An 8959-nucleotide genomic window follows, 5' to 3' on the forward strand; every position below is an offset into this window, starting at 1 on the left:
ATACTCAGCCATTCCCTTTCCAGTTTCTCCAGCTGCTCAAAGCTCCGGTACTTCTTTCAGCCCCCAGACTCTTCTCCCCTCAGCCTGCTCTCCTATTGTCATATTTCTCTTGTCTGGATACTTCCTGGGCTATAGAGAGTCTCTACGGTGCACATCTACACTGCCTTTCACCTCCTGGGGTCTCACCTTTGTTGATATATCAACAACACCATTCAAGACTCTACTGTTGCTAAAAGTCTACCTTGTTTCTCCTGAATGTAGCCAGCCCTGGCACTTATCCCTTCATTCTCCATGCACAAAGTGAACACAGTTAATACAGAACCGTCACAATAAAGCCCATAATCTGTCAAAGTAACATAAACAGCTAAACTAAGTACTGTATCCAAATAAAGCCTCACATACAATACAGGTAAGAAAAGCTAAAAATAATTATCTGACATGATCTAATATAGCAATTATATTAATTGATTGCTCTCCTGGTCCCTGGGGAGAAAGCAGGGGGGAGAGACCCCCACCCCCCACAGAGCACCTGGCTGGGCTGCTGGCTCCCCCAATCTTGGGGGCACTGTGAAGAGGCACTGTCCGCACTTCCCTCCCCTTGGCCAGGCTACGACTCTCAGCTGGTGGAAGGAAGACGCAGGGTATGGATGAGAGGCCATTACTAACAGCCTGGGGGTAGGGCTGACTGCACTGGCTCTGGGCACACAGGCTGTTTGGCTATGCCTAGCCCCTTTGGTTGCTATGGGCAGTCTCTGGTAGCCCCTGAAGCCTGCAGAGCATGCTGGGAACTGTGTGACAGCACCACCTGTGTCCTGGCCTCAGCCAATGCAGGGAGGCTCCAAGCCCATTTTCTCCCCCTCCCCGCCACTAAACACCAAACAACTGTTATATTCGATTGCACTGTAACTTTTAGCACTTTGCATAAAGCTCAAAAGTTACAGCACGATTGCAAGTGCCTTCCTGTTCTTCTGTACACACCCTTGCCTGAGCTAATTTTCATAAGTGTTCCCCAAAAGTCTAATAATTTTCTTCCTGACAACTGTAAGGTATAAAAGAGGTGCAGGAGGTGTAAAAGGTGTAAGGTATAAAAGAGGTGGCATTAATTGAAAACAAAAATATAGTAAACCAACAAAAGCAAAATATCCTGATGCAGAGGAAAGAGAGGAAGCATAGTAGAAGACCATTACAGCTATATTTAGAGTTGCTTAAAGGACTAGACAATGAAAGAGAAGTCATACAAAAAGTGGAAATAAGGAGAGATAACTAAAGGGGAGCATAAAAGAATAGCACAAGTATGCAGGGGTAAATCAGAAAGCCTAAGTCACAAAAAAGGAACTTAAAATGTAAACAGAAAAGTTTATATAAATATGTTAGAAGTAAAAAAGACTAAGGAAAGTACACATCCATTTTTAATAAAAAAAAGAGCAAATACCACATGACACAGAAAATGCTTCAATCTACTCAAAGGAAGTTAACTGTGACCAGATATTTAACACAATTAGTGTTAACAAGGAGATAGGAGCATAGACCAGAATAAAGGGAGTCTAGTTTAGAGTATGTTTAGATAACATTAACAAATCCACAGGTCCCTTAAGGAACTAGCCCAAGTAACCTCTGAACCATTAGAAAATAGCTTTGAAGGAATGATGGAGATCCAAGAGGACAGAAGAAAGGCAAACACAGTATACCTGTTTTAGATAGAAAAAAAGGAGGACTGAAGGAATTATAAACCAGTTAGGCTAGCTTTGATCTCTGAAAAGGTTTTTCAAACATATTATTAAACAATCAATCCACAGGAAATAGAGGATAATTAAATGATAAAACAGTCTACATGGATTTGCTAAAATGATCCCATCAAACTAGTATAGTTTCTAGATTAACTGGCCCACTAACTAAGTGGGTAGCAGTAAATGCGATAGGCCTTGACTTTTGTAGGGCTTTGGACTCTGCTCCACACGATGTATGTATTAACAAGCCAAGAAAACCTGCTCTATTCCAAGTCAGCATAAGATGGGTACACAACTGGTGGAAATACCACTCATAGAATAGTTATCAATGGTATGCTATAAAGCTTTTGTACCATATCAAGAAGGATCATGCAGCTGTCTGTCCTGGGCCCAAATCTATTCCACATTTTTATTCACAACTTGAATGATAGAATAAAATGTACACTTATACCATTTGCAATGAAACCAAGTTGATGGGGAGAGGTTTACAAACCTTTTGGAGGAAAGGATCAGAATTTAATATCTTCTGACAAATTGAAACAGTGATCTGATATCAAAAAATGTCAATAAAGACAAGCGCAAATTGCTAAATTTAGCAAGGAGAAATCACAAATTAAACATAAAATGGGAAATAACTAGCTAGGCAGTAGCATGGGATTAAATGCTCTGCTGATACAGTGGATCACAAGACAGATATGAATCAACAGTGAGATGCTGTAGAAAAAGGTAAATCTCATTTTGGGGTATAGTACTGGAAGTGGCTTATGTAAGACATATAATTATCAGGCTACGCTCAGAACTAGTAAGCCTCCTCTGGAGTACTATATCCAATTGTAAACATTATACTTAAAGAAAGATGCAGTTTAATTGAAGATAGAACAAAAAATAGCAACAAGAATGAGATGATATTTCAAAAATGTGGCCTGGGGCAAAGCCAATATCCACTGCCTGTATGTCCCTGCAATGGGAGCCAGTTCTAAGGGCAGGGGCATGCCAGGAGTGGATCGCGGCTCTGCCCTGGGCCCCAGCCCCACACTGTCATTGGCCTAAGGTCCTGACTCACCCCCAGCCCCATCTCCAGCCCTATTCCCAGCCACCCTGCTCCTGGACACCACTCCCCTCACAGCCCCATCCCATCTGCTTGCTCAAGTGCATGGAGACTCCAGATCCAGAATCACTGGGCGATGATAGTACTGGGCCAGGCCCCAGGGCAAAGCCACTTAGGGAGTTTGGTGAGCTATTGTGGGCACGGCTGTGGGGAGGAGAGGGGGGTGCTGACCTGTCCCGCAACAGCTCACCAAAACTCCCTAAGTGGCCCAAATAATTGCCTCCTCCCCCCATCCCCTGTTTCACCTTGTCTAATAAAAGAAATTAGTAATTTTGAGGTCTCTTGAATGCTGTGACTATTTATAATGGTTCAATACATTCAATACAGATGTTTCTCTAATTGTGATTCAGAGTTAACTCAGCATTCAATGATGGTGAGCTCAAGTTTCCAGTTTTGAAATGAACATAAACATGCATTGAAACATGCAACATATAGAAAATAGGACTGCCTAACATACACTGCCAGTGCCTTATTATTTTATTTAATTATATATTTTTGTGTTTCTTCATGTCTGTCTATAGACAATGCTTTAATAAAGGAATTGCAGAGGAATGGGCTCATGTGGACAGAGGAGTAAAGTTGGAATCAGGCTTTACTTGCAAGGCTACTACCGATTTCCTCTCTGATATGGGCGAGTCATTTAACCTTTCATAAACTTGGAAATAGAATATAACACCTCACAGGAATATTGTAAAGTTTTAATATACAAATATTTTAAAATATTTTTATACCCTCGTTTGAAAGTAAATCATTCTAAGTAACCATTTTGTTACTTAACTATTCAGAGTTGACATCCTTGGACCAAAGTAAATCATTACAAGTAAGCACTTTGTTACTTATATATTCAGAGGCCGGCTGTTTTTCATACAATATGTCTTGTGCCAAACCTCAAATTTCTGGGCATTTCTTCTTCATTTTTTAGCATCACTGTGTTTGATCATCTGCAGGTTAAACTTAATGAAATAAACATAAAGGCCAAATGCATAAAGATTTTCTTTCTCCCCTGAAATTCTGATTCTCCGTTTATTTAGGCTAAGTACAGACATTCAAAAAGCCCGAGCCTGAATTGATTCAATCTTTGCAGGTTAGTCTAACCTGTGTAGAATGATTCAGCAAGCAAGTGAATAGACATTCACTTTTGAGTCTGGAAATGCAGCCACATGCCTGCAGTGGCTCAGGCTAGAAACTGGGGGGCACTAGGGTGAGCCCTCCCTTCCCTTCCACAGTGGCAGAGAACAGCTGAGCTGGGGAGGGGGGGAACTGTTGTCCACCCTCTCCCTCCCTTCTCTCACTGGGGGACCACAGCCAGGGTCTTCCAGCCCCGGCCACTATCTCTGCCGCTTGCCCCCAGCCAGACAGATCCTGGCTGGTGATATAAGCTCCTCCCTGCCCACTTTGCCACAGAAGGCGATGCCAGCCAGTGTCTAGCCACACCCCTGCCCCTGCCCCTGCCCCTGGAACAGCAGGGGGGGGGGACCCTGACAGTGGCAGCAGCCCCTGTCATGGTGCCCCAGGGAGCGCAAGACTCTTCCCAGTGTGGGGGCTGTGCTGCGGGCAGGAGCATGGTGGTTAGAGCTGCCACAGTCTGCATGGAGAAAGTGGCAGCAGTGCTAGGGTTAGCTTGGGGGGGTATGGCCAGCCCAAAATTTGGCTTAGCCCCCATAGCCACCCCTTCCAGCCCCACTGCCCCCCACCTTGCACTGGCTGCGGCAGCTCTGTCCACCCCGCTCCTGCCTGCTGCACAGCCCCCACATCAGGAAGAGGCTCACACTCTCTGGGACACCATGACAGGGGCTGCTGCTCCTGTCAAGGTTCCCCCACCCCGCCGTGCCAGCAGCAGGGGTGTGGACGTGGCCACACACTGGCCAACATGGCCCCCTGAGGGGGCAGGGAAGGCATTTATTCCTCTCTACCTTCCCTCTCCCACCAAGGAACCCCAGCTGGGGTCTGCCTGGTTGGGAGCAAGTGATAGAGGCATTGGCTAGGGCTGAAGACACCAGCTGCAGTCCCCCAGTGGGGGACGGGAGGGAGAGGGGAATAAATCCCCTCCCTGTCCCCTTCACCTCAGGGGTCCATGCCAGGCCAGCATCTAGCCATGCCTCCACCCCTGCTCAGGCTAAAGAGTAGAGGGCTGGGGCCAACCCTGCATTCTGGAGTGGACAGCACAACCCAGCCCAGGGCTGCACAGCATGCTGCGGGACTCTGATTTAACTTAAACCAGGAAGGGGTCTGGGACAGAATTTCGATAGACCAGTTTGACCTCAATCAGTTAAGTCTGATACTACATTCAACCAGGTTTATCTTAAAAGAGGTTCGGCCATTTTGAACCAGTTTCTGATCACTTAAACCTATTTATGTGTAACTTCTGTCCCTAGCCTTAAGGTGTTGAAAGATGGGTAATCCTTTTTGGGAGGGAGTTGGAGACAGGCTTTTAGCCACAAACAGACTGAAACCAAAATCTGATTGCTCCACTTTTAAATGAACACTGGAATAATATGAAGACAGGAAGAGAAACTGTACAAGAGAAATGAGATGGGCAAGGCTGCTATATTGTCTACTGTGAAATCAGGCTTAGAGCATTATTGGAAATGAAACTGAAACTGTGAAATAACAACAGACCACTGGCACTCCCAGGCAGAGAAAACCAAGACCAGAGCCACTGAAGCACGCTGAAGTCTCAGCTGTCAGCTAGCTGGACATACACACAGCACAGCAAAACATTACTCAACAAAACGTGAAGGAAGCAACAGTGTGGAAGGAAGTCCCTGACCAGCTGGGACAACATAAACAGAAAGTTTGAGGACAGCACATTTGAAGGATTAAGAGGCTTAACAAGCTGCAGTAGGCTGCCAATAAAGTTCATACCTCCATGGTGAATGATGTGCCATGGTGGCCCCAACAAAAAAGCAAACACATGCACAAAAGATACAAGAACTGCAAAAAAAATGGTTGAAACGAAGGCTCTAACTATTTCCATGAAGCCTTGATGGAGAAGTTGGGGTTGCAGGTGGAATGTGCCTGGAAGAGGTCCCAGGAATTTCAGTCTGGGTTCACAAAGCTAGAATGCTAACTGCAGTTGCAGCACCTCTGTTAACAGGCCTTTTAATAGAAAAATAGGTTATTTTTACAGAGTCATTTCTTGCTAATACCCAATACACCGTATATAAAACACAACATGGCGTTGTGTTTTCAGTAGATGATTTGCTGCAGTTAGAAATTCCCTAGAAGGGAACTTTCTGGAAAGCCAGGGAAGTATAGCTCCACCTGTGTGTCTATTTTCTCTGCTTATTAAACTTATTCTTTAGCACACACAACTCATTTGATCTCTTCAGGACAGAACGAAGGTTTTTTTGGTACAGCAGCATGCCTCAAGGATATGGAAAGTCAAACTTGATGGTACATTCTTTTTACACCTGTCCTTAAAAGCAACACACGCACTAGTTAAAAAAAAAGAAAGAACCCATAATTTTATTACCATTTCAAAGTGAACAATCAATATAAGTAGGAAAATATTGGAAAATTGCTATTAAAAAAAACTGTTGAAACACACTGAAAACAGATTTAATCTTAACCCTAACCCAATTCTCTTAAACTTCCTGATAAGTATATATTTAAAAAAGAAGATATTTGGGTGGCTGGGTGGTCAGCATAGAAACACTTCATCATTTACCTTTCTATTGCAACCTTGACTATTGCGCCGGGGAGGGCAAACGATTTTCACAAAGAACAATTATTAGATTTCTACCCTTCCCTGGTTGTGCCTCCTATTTGAATTCCCATATACAAAAGAATAATTTGCCAAGGCTACATGAGGTATACACTAAAAAATTGAATGCCCTAACTCCATCCTCTTCCCAACCAACAATGTGGACTATCTGACTATTTATTTTATTTCCTTTCTTTAAACTTCATCCAGTAGCAAAAACAGTATGGGACATACCTACTTGACTATGACAAATGCCACACTAACAGTCAACGTGCTACACTGTCACTACTTCTGTACCTAAAGAAACAGTGCTCCATCAAGTACAACACTCCTTTATACTTCTCTGTCTTGTAGCATGTATTAACAGGGCCATAGTGTAAATTGATCTAGAAATATTAACATTGCATGTCATATATACAAGGAGAGAAGGGAATCTATTATTTCCTGGTATAAATGGGTAAAACTGTACTGTACAGTAAATATGGTGACTTATGCCAACTTGAGTGTAAATTTGATACCCACACCATGAAGGTATCAAATTTATGCCTGGTTAGTTACTGTGCAGTAATGCACATGTAGATGCCTTACTGTGTAGTAACACTAAATTTAGTTCCAAGTCAGTCCACACACAGTATTGATGCGCTTTAATGCCTGCACATGTTGAGCATTTATACACATACCTTTTTGTCCTGCAACAGATCGGAGATCCGCTGCTTTGGAGCAGCCTCAATTAATCACAAGCTGATGCACACAGTGCAGTTGAACAAGCAGGGAAATGCTCACAGAAAGTGGCAACCGTGTGCTTTAGAACTAAAATTCTTTCTATGTGTTTTAGTTCAAAAGCGCACTGCTTCCATTTTCTCAGCGCTGACGTGCATTTTGCTGCTTATACAAACGTAAGTGATGCACTGCCCCGTGCTTTGAAAACCGCCCAGTGTTACAATGCTTCCACATGTAAAAATGCTCATAGATGCCGGCTTATTCTCGCTTGCTGCGCAGTAAATTTAAGCTGGTGTAAATGCCCACGTAGACATGCCCCATGGATGTATCAACAAGTTCATTGATGCATCTTAGATACTGCACATTTAGTCTAGTACTTCCTTCATATAGTACTAACTAAATGCACAGTACCTAGAGTTACTGTGCAATAGCATTAGTGCGCATTTATTTAGTGATGCTTCTTTCGCATTAGCCTAATAACATTGTGCAGTAGGCTATTAATACTGTTTTTTGCCATGACATGCTACCCTGCAGTGTTATCATTAGGCTAATGTGCAGTAAGCTTCTTCTGTAGACGCGCCCCCTGAAAGTGACTTGAGTTTTGCATATGCTGCATCAATTAGCTGCCTCAAAAATGATCAGCAGACAAGGTTCTTAGGGTAAACTTGGTATCTTTTATTAGATCAACTAAAATAGTTATAAAAGTTCTTCTTTGCAAGCTTTTGAGTACTAACACCCTTCTACAAAAATGATCATACTTTTTGGGATACAGGTTGCAGTAGTGTTTGTCACAGGCAAAAGCAACCAGAACTCTTGGTAGATGTGATATCTTTCATTAAATCACGTAGATAGTTGCAAAAAAAATCTATATTTGCAAGCTTTCCAGCACACGTGCCCTTCCTCACGCACAGGAGAGTGCAAAGATAGTAGCATTTCTCCCAGGTGGAAATGAAAATTCATATTTCTAGGTGGCAGAAGGCTGGGGCTAACAGGGTTAGCCCCCGCAAACTAATTTCATGGCAGCTGGCGACAGCAGCAGCACCACAGTACCACTGTCCTGCAGCGTCCAGCAGTGCCTGATGCCACCACTATGCCCCGCTGCCAGCACCCCCACTGCACACACCGCCGCCATGTACAACACAAGTGCGCGCTGGCCCTGCAGCACCCTCATCCCCCCCAAATCGTACTTTCTCCTACTGCTACCATTTCTCAGAGGAGCTGAAAGGTGGTCTAAGCAGTGCTGCAGCAAAAGCGGGGTGAGCAGGGTGACTGCCCCAGGCGCCCAAGCAAAGGGCAGGGCATGGGACGGAGCCACAAGCGTCTCATCTGGGGGTGCGCAGGGGCCAGGCAATGGCAGCTGCCAAGCATGGGGGGGCCCGCGTGCCCTTGGGACCTGTGCGCAGGGCGAGGGCGGGCTGCTGCGGTGGGCACCAAACGTCGTTGCTACGGCACTGGGGGGAGATGCCAGCTAGAGCACGTGTGCCCGAAAGCTGGCAAAGAAAGCCATTTTTTCATTTTTATTTGTTTGCAAGCGTCTAGTTGCTCTAACAAAAGAGGTCGTCTCTGCCTCCAGCTCTGACCCTCCGGAGCACTGGCACTACAAAGTACCAGGCGTGAAGCGTCCCCGCCACCGCGATCGTTGCCGGCAGCCCCCCCCGAGCGGGGCCGGGAGGCGGCGGGGAGCGGCGGCCGGCGGAG

The sequence above is a fragment of the Gavialis gangeticus genome, unplaced genomic scaffold, assembly GCF_001723915.1.
Source record: "Gavialis gangeticus isolate Ggan-Ray unplaced genomic scaffold, GavGan_comp1, whole genome shotgun sequence".
Classification (NCBI taxonomy): domain Eukaryota; kingdom Metazoa; phylum Chordata; order Crocodylia; family Gavialidae; genus Gavialis; species Gavialis gangeticus.